The sequence below is a fragment of the Lonchura striata genome, chromosome 3 (assembly GCF_050655825.1).
Source record: "Lonchura striata isolate lonStrDom1 chromosome 3, ASM5065582v1, whole genome shotgun sequence".
NCBI classification, from domain to species: domain Eukaryota; kingdom Metazoa; phylum Chordata; class Aves; order Passeriformes; family Estrildidae; genus Lonchura; species Lonchura striata.
The window spans coordinates 37659330-37673267 of NC_140705.1; positions in this window are offsets into that span (position 1 = coordinate 37659330).

Consider the following 13938-nt stretch of genomic DNA (forward strand, 5'->3'; position numbering starts at 1 on the left):
GATGAGGTATTGTTTCTTCATGGCAAAGGCAAATCTCACTTGCCAGATTTAATTCTGATCATCCCCGATATGTCATCTTGAAACTGATATTATCATACTATAAATCATCATCTCATTAAGACAATATTTCTGAGTAAAATATTTTCTTTCAATTACAGGTGTTCTTTCTCTTTAGTGTGTTTGTCTCTGACTTCCTTTGTAGAGGACATATGTTTTTTCTGCTGACTACAGAAAAATGTATTATTAAAAAAGAGTCTAATGAAAGTAACATGATGTTTCACCAGACTAAATTTAGATGATACAAAAGTTGTACAATAACTCTTCTTATCTCCTAGCAATAATGGTTCACTTTTCCATATGCAGAAAATTCTAATAAACCTTTTTCTTTTCATAGCAAGGGAAAGAAGGTAAAATACACTTGCAGGAGTCTTTATCATTAAGGGAAATGGAGAAATACAGTGTCTACCAGAAAGCATGGATAGTACTGTAGTAGGACAAAAGGAATTTTTGCTCACTCCTTTCTAGATTCCTCAACAAGGAGGAAACATTCACTTTCATTGAAAATATTAAATAACTTGAATCAATTACCTTTATTTTCTGATATAATATAATCCTCTCTAAATGTATTTAATGCAAGATTCTACAATTTTTTGGATGACACATGAGTACAAGTTTCTTTTTACAAATAAGCTGGTGTGAGTTGATAGGTTTTATTTTGTTGTTTTGTGTTTTGGATTCATTAGAATGAGAATTTACTTCTCATTCTTTCTAAGTTTTACAACAAATGCTCGTGGCCATGCATAGCTTACAAGAGGAATAATTTAATTCAGTCTAAAAACAATGTAATTCATAAAAAATTACTTCAAATTTGAAAAAAAGAGCCTTCCTTCCTTCCTTCCTGGCACTGTATTTTCAATAAAATCATGTTTGAAAGATGGGATAAAACCACATGACAAACTAGAATTAAAACTCATTCCACGCAATTTTTCTCATAATCCTTTATAAATAACATTATATTGCATTTTATTTTCACTTAACTGAGGATATTTTTGCGGATGAGCTGTGCTGCCAGATGAGTATTTCCAAAAGCACTTTGCTGACAGATAATTGACCATTTGACCACCAGTCCACATAGCTGTAGAGCTGTGAGTGTAACTTTCAACATTCTTTTTATATATATGTATTCTTCTGCTTGCAATTTCATAGCATTCTGGAATGTCCTTTCCTCGCAGAATTGTCAAGAAAGAGCAGAGTAATAGAGGTCATCTGTGAATGTAATGAAAAGTCTCATAGGAATCACTCTGCTCATACAATGTCAATGGTGGTGTGAGCTTTGCAGTGATTTTATTCCAAGCTTGCAGAGCTCTGATTTCTACTGTATGACTCCTTTTTATGCTCTCCAGTTCAAGTCATGTAATTTGTTTTCACTAACACTCTCTTACTTTCTCTCTCCATACATCTAAAATTAACTATTAAATTTTAATTCTGAATTAAATTGCAAAAACTTAAAATGTCATTCTGCAGGTGTTTGGATATTATTTATTAAAATATTCTTCATTTCATAAAAGTATTAAAAATAGTATTGTTTCCATTGAGAGTTCCTATCTAATTTTGCAATTAATATTTTATTATATAAGAAATCAGCATTAAACTACAACAGCATATATATATTAATTGCATTTTGCTTTATTTTTATGAGTTTATGATCTCATTATAGTTTATGATACAGCAGTCCCAAGTACATCATTATTATATCTTCCATATTATGATGTCACAAGGATGTTTAATATGATTTAGCAGGGTTTGATACAGTCTGGCTTTGATATAGATTATTGTATTTATTTTTCTCAGACCACTTTTAAAATATTTTTAAGAACATAAAATATTTCTGATTTGAAAAACATTTGTAAATCAACATATCAAATATTATTTTAAAATATCCAAATATATGTGCTGATTAAATTTTTCTACCAACCATCAGGGAAATTTCTGGGAAATATCTGCACATTTCCTGCCTGTAAATTCAGATCTTCAGAAAAATAAACCTTGTAAATCTGAAGTTACACTTACCTTAAGCACAAGTGTGATAAAGAATTAAGTTAGTGAACTATTACACCTTGCACTATCAGTTTAATGAAAGAAAAAGATTTAGTTCTGGATGTATTATCAGTTGACCAACTGGAAATTTATTTAATCTGCATAATCAATCTTCATTTTTATTGCAACTAGTAAATAAATTATCAAGAATGATAGTCTGAGGGGATGGTGGGGAAGGAAGGAAGAACCTATTCTATGCTTGTGGACATAATTTAAATATTACTTTTGTATTTGAGCAACTAACAGCAGAGACCATTGAATCAGATCCCATCTGTAGCGTTTGCAAAAATCCACTGTTCCACAACAAAAATTAATGAGAAATGGAGCTCTTGTAGCTCTTTGTAACCCATGGAACATTTTCAGAGGTAAACCACAGGACAAGAATGCTGTGGAAGTGACTCTATGAAGAGGGCAGTTAGATGTGGCATGAATGAGAAACAATAATGGTCCTCAGAAACCAGAATGTCCATGTTAAAGTACCCAGTCAAGCCCTGAGTGTGTTCAGCATGCACTGTTTTCTTCAGAGGACTGCCCAGTTTGAATCATTAAGTAGCTGATGTAAAATTCTCATACCTACTCAAGTATCATATTCCTCAAATATAATGGTTCCACTGCTTTTACTAATTAGAATTATATAGACTCTTCTAGAACTTCACTCTGGCTCTCAAGAAAAATATTTCTGGAGCTTATGCTTATGTATTCCTTCTTCCTGTATCTGTGCACATTGCCATTAAAGATGATTGAAGTCCTGCTTGCACAAAATCTATATTATGGAAGCTCTAAAAGTTTCCACCTGTAACTGAGTTTTCTACACAAAGAGAAAAGTGATGCTGCCATTGTAATAACTGTATCCAACTACAAAGCCTTTTTCTAATGAATAGGATATAATTAAAGGAGTATGTTGCTGCTGAATGACGATTTCATAGTTATTCAAGCAAACTCAGGGCTTTTCTTTAGTATTCTCCAGCTTAGTACTCTACGAATTATGAGTTGCCAAAAACTAAAACTTTACTTAATGAGTTTCATAACTCCATGTTGATTATAAGAACGATGGAATAAAAAAATAGTTGTCTGTGAATATGCCAAAGAATCCTGATACTAATAACTCTTTTGTCTCTTGATATTTTTCACTATTTCCTTCACAATATTTCATTTGCTAACCCACAGGGTCCTTTTTCCTCAAGGTGTCCTTTAGAAAGCATAATTTTCTGTCTTTTCAGTGAGCAATAACAACAACTGCTATTGGCATTTATTATTACATGCTGAGTTTTACGGCAGAAAGTCAGATACTCATTGTAACTTTCTCTGTCGGCCCAAATGAGCAAAGTTTTACTGCTGCAGCTTACACAGAAATGCAGTTATAAGTTTACTGCAATTTTCTCTTCTCTTCTTTCCAACTTACTTAAAAATATCTGTTTCTCAAAATATCCAGCTGGCAAAAAAGAAAAAAAATTGTCTGTGTCTGGGTAACAAAATGGAGAAATGAAAACAAACCAAACCAAAAAAAAACAAAAAAAAAAAATTTACAAATTCCACACTATAGTAATGAAAAGATCTTTTTCACACACAAACCAGTCCTGTAGCAATTTAATTTATCAGTGTAAAATCCCAATCAAAAATGAAATAGCAAGATACAGATATTTCAGGATATTATCATGGAAAATAATTATCTTTTCAGAAAGTTTTTTTCCTTAAAAGCTTGCTGCATACCAAGAACACAAAACACAAATTAAATGCAAGTACAGTGAAACATGACTTTATACCAGAGTTCATGAAGAAAATTTGTACAAAATTTCTTTATAAATATCCATCTTCCAGATACTAGCATTCCAGGCAGTTTTCATTCTAGTGCTCTGTTTAATTCCATTATTTAGGGCTTTATTTGCTTGACAGACAACATAGTCAATTAATGCTAACACATGCTAAATCCTGTAACATCTTCTACTCTGACACCCAACCGAAAGTACCTTTGATAGTGCCAACGTTTCACATTCTAAATTTAGACAAAATAATTATCTGAAGAATGATTGGTTTTATGCATATCAGCAGCCATTCATACAGCAGGATCTGCTCTGGTCCATTGTGTTTGTAATCCATGGATTACACTCTGAGTACACACTGACGTGAGCAACAGTAACAGCTCCATTATGGTCTATCATCCCAAATAACCATGGATTTCAAAACATTCGCTGCTACATTTCTGTGAGCTTCTATTTTCTGTTCCTTCTTATAAATATTTATAAATAAAAAATACAAATTATACAAAGAAGTCACCAAAATTGTCCCAAATTATGAAATTTTAGAAATTTTGTTAAAGAAAAAAATTTTTAAAAGTCAGGTGTACCTTTGTTAATTATAGTATTTAAGGTTCCAGTGCTGAAGTATCTTTTATTTCAATCTGTTCTGAGTCCAATAAAATCTTTATGAAAAGAACTAAATGGAAACTTAAGAGGGTTAAATGTTCTTTTCAACAGAAAAAAACCAAAACAGCAACAACAGAAACCAGCAAAGTGATCAAAGTTTTAATGAGGATTTAATTTATACAGATGGGAGTGTCCATGACATATACAGACAGTGGGTAAATTAATGTAAAATGAGGAATATCTGACTACACCTACTAGTTTGTAACACATATTTTTCCGTGGGCCAAAATGGTAACATACTGAAACACTCCACAATTTATTCTGATGCTTAACACTATCAAGATGATGATCTGCTCCTAACCATCCTACATATGAAGCCATTATTTGAATACAGTTATTATCAATAATGATCTTTCTTTTTTTCTTGGCACAAGATGATTTTGAAGCCTGTGATAACAGTGACCAGTCTCAGTGAACAGCTTGAACAATGGTTTCACTGGGGCACTGTGTTCTGCTACCGTGGTTCATGGCAAAGCCCGTATTTGTCAACTTCTGATCTAATATATTGATGCAAAAAAAGCTTAGAACCCTAAAAGTTCATAAAGCCTGATGCCATTTTCTGGTCCAGTTGTAACCACATCCACCCCAGTAATGACCCAAGAGAAAGGACAACTAATTTTTCTCATTTATTCTGTTGAGTCAGCTTGCAGTACAAAATATTTATTTCTATAATATTGCTAGTCTGTACAAGAATTACAATATACAAAACAATTATTAATAAGGTTCTATTTAAAATTTATTTGTCTAAGAGATAATTGGTTTCTGCTTTCTTCATCAGTCAGGATTCCATCCAGATTTTCCTTCAATTTCAGGTCTTTAGAAGCATTTTTCCCCACTTCCATAAGCATGTAATGAATATAGAAACCAACAAAGACATAATAAATTTTGTTGTAGCATTCAAGTCAGGATGAATGGTAGCTTTTTAGTCATGTAATTACCAGAAATCAAGAAATCATTGTTGTCACTTTTTTTCTTTTTTTTTTTTTTTTTTTTTTTTTTTTTTTTTGTGAAGAAAGTTTACTTGATAAAGGGATTGCACAAATATATCCAAGCATCACTTCCAGACTTCCAGGAAATTTCATCCATGGTTCTGGGAGTTATACTATTTTCAACTAAAATATCTGTGTTGTGTCTGATCATCAAAGTCACACAGTACTATTGCTGGATGCTCATTAAAAGATTGCCAAATTCAAACTGTCAAAGTGATTACCTAAATTCCCCTCCATAGATTAATTTGTATGAGCATTGCTAATGCTTTTATCCTGCAGATGTATTTTTTCTGTTGGGAATTTCATCCAAATATACATAGTTGTACAAATAAAATTAGCACAATTTAATATATTTTAAGGACAATATGTCATCTTTGATAAAAAGAAATAGTCTCTTTATTTACTCATTGAATGACCTATTCCAACAATCAAAGAGCAAGTGCTAAATTAACATATGCCATATCTAGCAACTGCCTTTTCATTTATTTTGAATGGATCTGAAAAATATACTTTAAGTTGGCTTTCCATTATTCTAAAACACTAAAAAAAATTGCTTTAGATTTCATAACTATGTATCTAATAAAGTATAATTTTGTAATCTAGGTAGTGGAGGTTGATTGCAGTCACAATGCAACTAAGTTTGAGGTCAAAGGCAAAATAATGAAGTATTAACACAGAGGATTTTTTTCTATAGATACACATCTAAATTATTTTGTTATCATCCTGTCCTAAGTGTGCTTGTGAATATGTTAAACTTATTTCCTACTGGGAATAATATATGGGCCCTGATATTATTACTGTTTCTCACTAAAATTCATCAATCAGGGATTTCAAAGCTTTCATGTAATATGTAATACAAAATTGAAAAGCCTTGATATTTCAATATGTTGTTTTGCATCCTAAAAATTTTTGGGTATAATAGATTCCTCATCTATGAACAAGCATGTGCTTAATTTTGTTTATTTAATCTTTAAATTCTTTGACAATACATGTAATAAGTGATGATAAATGTAATACATTTCAAAAATTATATGTCTTCTTTGATTTAAAGGATCTAAATGAAAAACAAGCTTGCAAGTTGCTCAGTAAATAGATGCAGCATGGAAGGATAATCATGCTACAACCAAGAGACTTGGGCAGGATATATTTCTATGAACTCCTTCTAAATTCCAAATGTTTGTCCATATATCTTATAAACTAATATTTCCCCTCTAACTTTTATGTGCCTTTAGTAGAGGAGCATCCCTTTGCTCAAAATTTTTGTGAGAAATCATAATTTTTCTATTTTGAGGTTCATTAGAAAATATTTCCCTTGTAATATACCTATCAATAAATGCTGCAAGTGATCCATATGGATAAACTACTACTCCTCTTTGAAGCCTCCACTGTACAATACATATGGATTCTATCGTTAATCGAAAGAAAACAAAATTTATATCTTAAAAAATTTATAATCTTAGAAAGTTATGAGTAATAAAGATGCCAAAACACATATAAGAAAAATCCTTATGAAACCCTACACATAATTTTCATTTTATTATAATTTTGTGATCAATATCATCCAAATTCTGTTTATTGATTTGAAAATTTGAAATGGTTAATCAAAATGCATATTTTAGATAAAATGCCTTGATTGATATTTGTATCTCTCTAACTGCTAAAGTCAAATAACCTTTGATGCTTTTCTTTATCTGTAAAGGTAAGAATAAAGCTTTCATAGTTAGGATGTTGGGCTTTGCATGAAGTAGCTTTACAGTTTTTAGGGCTCTGGATTATCAATTAAAAATTGGAAAGATCAACCCTGATTATGCTATAAAGTTTATCTGTATATTTTTCTTTCATTCAGAGGCTGTTTTGTGTGTGCACATATACAGCAAATGCTATATATACATACTACTAGATATATTTAAAGAGACTCAGAATACATAATTATATGTTTATGAGGCTTAAGAAATCAGGGGCAAGCTGAAAGACATCAGTCTCTGCTTTTGATTCATTCCATATTCTTGTATTTAACTAGCTATTGTCACTTGGAAACATTTCATGTGAAATTTCTACTGGGAAATATTTTTTTAAAAAATAATTATTTATAAAAATCTTTAAAATCAAACCAAGGAAATGAAAGAATAAATAAATCGTCCACTGTTCTGTTAACATTGTTGAATAACAAAATATCTTTAAATAACATTCCAAATATGTTCTGTTTAATTAGCTGGCTTTATACACCTGTCCTGATTTTGGCCAGGACAGGGTTAATTGCAGCAGCCAGGAGGAGCATGGCCTGGACCCTGAGGTTATTCTATAGAATATAGAATATATAATAATAATATAATATACAGGGGGTGAGTGAGAGGTGAGGAGGAACAGGTCCCTTCTGGTCTGGCCGGTGATGAAGTGAGTGGTCAGGGTAATGTCAGCTTCCATATGGTGAGCACTTGTCTGTGAATCATTCACCTCTCCTGTACACTCTGTTATTAATAAGGCTGCTGTTACTATTCATTTTCTTATTTCATTTGCTGTTTCCAGTTACTTGTTCTTATCTCAACCCTTATCTTTACCTTTTTTTGCTCCAGTTCTCCTCTCCATCTCACTGGGAATGGAGGATTATGGTGGGGGAGAAGGGAGGAGTGAGGGATCAGCACATGTTTTGGAGTGCTTCAGAGAAAACACTAAATTATGAACATGATTCCTAAACTACAACAATCTTCGAGAATTTGTATTGATTCAGAGGAGTTAATATTCAAATTAACTCAACATACCATGACCCAGGTATGTACAAATTATTAAAAGCCTTCCTAGGAGTTTCAGACTCATGGAACAGTTCCCTGAAAGAACTTTTGAGCCGTTGTAAAACAAGAAATACTGCTTTCTTAAGAGGATCTGTACCTCTTGAAAACAAATAAAAAAGCTCTAAAAATAAGATTTACGATTATTTTCTTGTATAGTGATCCACATGTCAGAAAAGGACCCATAAAATCTTCTACAAATACTTAAACTGCAAAAACAGCACTCATGTGATCCTACTGCTGAATGGGGCAGAGAAACTGGTGACAACGGACATGGGAAAGGCTGAGATTCTCAATGCCTTTTTTACCTCAGTCTTTACCAGTTAAATTGCCTTACAGGTGTCTCAGGCCTCTGAGATCAGAGAGAAAATCTATAGTTAGGAGGACTTACCATTAAAGGAAGATCACCAGGTTAGGGTGATCAACAAACTGCAAAGGCAACCAACATTCTTCTCTACTGTATTAGCAAGACTGATGCCAGCTGGTCTAGCAAGGTAATCCTTTTCCTTTCCACAGTCATGGTCAAATGATGTCTAGGATGCTGTGTCTAATTCTGGATATGTGACAAGAAAAAATTGACTGTGTGGTGAAGGGACACAAAGACAACAGTGGACTGGAGCTCCTGACATGTGGAAAAGCTGAGAAAACAGAGACTATTAAGTCTGGAGAAAGTTCAGAATGGATATTATCAATGTATTTAGAAGTTTGATGGGAGGTAATGAAGAAGCAAGTACCCAGTGACAGGAAAAGAGACAATGTGCACAAATGGAAACTCACTGTTTCATCTGAATACAAGAAAAAGATTTCTGTTCTTGAAGAGTGTTTAAACACTGACACAGATTGCCCAGAAAATCTGTAAAGTCTCCAGCTGTGTCTGTCAAGACATTTAGTGTGTGACTGGACATGGATCTGAGCAATCTATTGTAGCTGACCTGTTTTGAGTAGAGTGATTGGATTGGCTTATCTGTACAAGTCCCCTTCAACCTAAGAGATTCTGTTATTCCATTCAAAGAAAAAAAATCTCTTCTAACCATTTGATCTATGGTTGTGATCATTAGTGCAGTACAATAAGGGCAGATCTGAGAAAGGATGGTGTTTGCATCATCTCTTTTGTATTTTCTTTAGGAATACTTTCTTATCAGAAATTAAATATTGATGCGGATTCAGGAGGTAGACAGCTATTAGTTGCTTATTATCCTGTGACTTATAATTTAGATGTTGGCCTCAGTATATGGAACAAAGACTGATTTGGGGCTATTTCTTTGTTAAGTCAGATTGGGCTCTGACCCTGTGGCTCATCAGATGAAGGAGCTCAGGATAAAACAGGAAGGACATCATGAATGAGCAGGTCTGTACAGTTCAGGTTTTGGTTTAGTAGGATATTTCATAAGTATCTGAGGTAATTCTCTTGCATGTCTCAGGGTTATCTGTGATATTTAATAACTCAGGTTATTCTGTGTCTTAACAATACCATAAAACTAAAGAGTTGAAGGAGACAGAACCTTTTCTTATCTATTTTTTATCAGAAGAATTTGAGGCAAGATTACACAATATCACTAGGACCCTGAGGGCTTATATATCAGTAGATTGTGTTAAGGTTGAGAAATAAAACTGGTGCCATAATACATTTGCCCTGAAGAATTTCCACTCTAAAGTCTCTTTCCTGCAAAGAAGTTCTATGTGTGAAAAAGCATCAGATACCTATTGCAGTTTGTCAAATTTTAACTGTCAAAAAGAAAAGGAATAAAACACTAAGAAGCCTGAAGATAATGCTCTTAGCTTTCATTTGTTAAGCATTCTTTTTAAAATGTTTCATTAAAATGTCTTCTTTTTTGTGGTCTTATATGGAAATATTGAATATATTAATTAGGTGTACTTGTGTTTGAAACAGAGTACAATGTTAGAATAATTTTCACACAAGGCTTGTCAAATTCTTTTAGTAACCATAAAAAGTAAGAATACTCTTTGACAAAGTAAAGAGCAAAATTATTAAAAGTGCATACCTATGCATTAGCTAAAATTATTTTATCTTAGTCAGAGCATCATGGTAGCTTCTATTACATCTGAAGTGATCTGTTCCTTTTGTATCAGGTGTGATAGATTTACACAGATAAAACTTTCCCCATACATTTCTTCAGTGACTATAAGAGGCGATTTAAAAATGAATCACTGTGTTTGTATTGGAAAGTAATTAATTTTCCATGCTACCGTCCCAGCAAGGGTTCTGATCCCCTGCAATGATGTATGATGGCTCTGTTATGTGGGATACTAAGGGGAAAAAAGAAACCAGAAGCTATCAAACACTTTTCAAAACCATGTATCAGGTTTTAGCTAGGGGAGAAGCTCATGTAGGGCTTAATCCAGCACATCAAAGTAGTGTAGATATAGGATGGTGGAAAAAGAGGACTGGCAGAAATAAGTGCCAAATATAAGCTTTTGTTTTGATGTTTAAATTTAAGATGTGCTAAACATCTTGAAAACAATTATTGGTGATTAGTTCAAACTGCTGGTTCCTGAAAGATGCAGATGGTACAGCACTAATGACAGTAATTACAGCTCAGATACTTTAAATCCACTTGCAATCTACGCACTTTAAAAACTTTTATGAATAAGAGAGATTGAAAGTGTTGGTGCAAAAATAAAACTCCTCTGTCCTGTACCCTATTTAGCAGAGAACATATTTTAATATGCCTAAGAATTAGGCACTTTAAATATGATGTGTCTGAGATATTGTCTTTGTTTCACCTGGAAAAAAGTTGGTGTGTGGTGAGCAATCATATTGTGCATCCCTTGATTTTTAAACAGCAATTAGAATTATAATGAAAACAATAACAATAATAATATAGCTAGTTTTAAGGTTAATTTTAATGGTTATGTATTGTTATTATCTTCCCTTTCTGTCCTATTAAACTATCTCAACCTACAAATTTTTTTTTGTTGTTTTTTTCAATTTTTGACCATCCCACTGCAGAGAGTGGGGTGAGGGGTGTGTGTAGGGGGGGTGGGGGATGTGTGTGTGTGAGTGGGCAGCTGTGTGGTGTTAAGCTGCCTGACAGGTTAAACCACAACAGACGTAAATAAAACATGCACATAAGAAAGGGAATCCATCCTCAGTACAGTTTTGGTTTTGTATGATGTTTATAATGCCTATATATTCAGCAATAATGCAAGGGCCTGAACACTTTTTATTGTGATTTATAACAATGTGAAAATATTCTCCTCTGCTGTTCTCGTTGCTGTTATTTGAAGCAACAATTCAGACAACATCAGCAATATGAATGTGAGCTGAATGTCTTCTGCAAAACCTCGCATTAAAGAAGAATGAATTACATCTCTATTTTGGCAAGATTTTATTCTCAAAGGGTTTTCACTCAAAACCTGAAAAAAAGGCCTAAATATTTAGGTTTAAATATATTAGTGATCAGTTTCAATCACAGAACAAGGCAATGCAAATCTTAATAAAGATAGAAAGTCAAAGTTAGCACTAATTAGATACACATAGGTTTAAGATCACAGATACACAAACAGAATTGCTGATTCAGTGCTCATTTTAGTTAAAGAGATCAAAAGAATGATTTAGCAGGCTATATGTTTTCTAGCAGTGCAATATGACAATGAGGCATATATGATAAGAAGGACAGAAAAATATTTTATAAATTTCTACATATTAATATATGGGCATTTATTGATAGAAGTACCACTAAAATCCAGAATCAAGCCAGAAAGACAAAAATCTTTGCTAAGACACTCTGAAAGGAAACATAAGATATTAACTGTATCAGGTAATAGTAGCATCAATGAATAGAAATGTACTGCAACACTTTTTATATACATATTCATTTGTTAAATATGTAAACATGCAGATAATTTCATTAAGAGATGAAATATCAGTTTCTCAAAGGCATTTTCAAAAGGCTATATGAGGTTCCTGCTTAATAACTTAAATAAATGGGTCTCAAAATATTGCTTCAAATTAGTCCATTACATTATTTATAAAGTATTCTTTCAGTAGTAAACTCCTGCCATCTATATGATTTTTTTTCTCCTTCTAAATGCTGATGAAAATTTAAGGAGGCCTACAATAGTATAAATGACAGTATGTTAGAGGAAGCAGTTTCACCTTGAGGCTTTTGTTGCTCACTTCACTCACTTCCCAGCTGGACACCTCATGGGTGGTTTACCTTACTGGTAATTTAGCTTCAATAGAAAAGGCCTATTTCTGCCTGCTGCACTTCAAGTTATACTTTATCTCTGACCTCAGGCTGACTCAGTAGTTACCTTTTTTCTGCAGAACAGATGGTTCTAAATTGTTGAACATATACAACCTGGCTTTACATCACTGTGTGATAAAACATAAATGTTCCCAACACTGAAAATCGATATAGCATTCTGTGTCTACAAATCTGAAAATACTTGCATGATTTCAAGCATATGCAGTGACTCAGGTTCTGTGTTTGTCCATGGGTGTAAGCTATCCCTTTTGTTCACACTGAATTAATGTTTGCACTGAGGGAATGGAGTATCTGGTTCACGTGGAGATTTACTGAGACAAAGGAGAGCTCTACTGACCTGCCTGAGGCCATACAAGGATACAAAAGAACATTGATAATAGTACTTCTGAAAATTATTATTATTTTTTTTTATTAATTATCACTTTCAGTAGTCGGAATCTGCCCAAGTGCTTTGCAGAATTTTTAATTGCATACACTAAAGGGTGTGTGTGTGAGCATGTGTAAGTAGTATGAATTTCTGTGTGCATTCGCATTATGTTTCTTTTTAACTTACATGGGCTTTTTCTTTCACAGATCTCTAGTGCATTTTGTATTCCAGTTAAATCTAAACTGGGGAAAATATGCTTTGACTTTTATTTAGGATTGTTCTTCTTGCAAGAAAAAATTTAATAATCCCCCTCAAAAAATCCACCAAAAACAAATGAACAAACAAAAACAAAATAACAGTCTGAAATAACTCTCAAAACCAAACAACTGAAAGATAATTAATGAAGTCTATAGTGATAAAAGTGATTATATTAAAAATGTCAAGGAGGATCTATGTTTGTATGAATAAAATGCATTTGGACCTTGTGCAGGACTATAGTAGTACCAACAGTAGTACTTACAACCTGTAAGGAATTAAACATTGAAGAAGACTTTATTGCCACTAATTTTCACATGAATCTTGTGAATTGTAAGAATCCAGTCAGGACATAAACATAATATATGAATGTATGCAAATGATGCTGGAAAGAATTATAGGACATGTATACTCTATTGTTTCCCTTTTGAACACACAGGTGGCAAGCAAGGAGTACAAACACCCTGTCCCCCAGAATACCTATGCACTAGAAATGTGTAAATCAGCTGCAAGGAGTGGAATTAAAAGTAAATAAATTAGTTCTCTAGTGTAGAACTGTGTTTCTCAAGGTCCAAGTGCACAAAGGAGATTTAGCTGTAACAGGCAACAATAAACAGGGTAGAACAGCATATTAATGACAAGTTTGTGATGACTGTGAGCAGAACTACACACTGAAGACACTGGTTGAGTATTTTTGGTAGAGAGCAGGTAGAGGAAAGAGAAAGACAGTAAGAAAGAGGGGCCCCATCCTTAAGGAATTCAGTTCAATATAAAGTGGAACAAAATAAA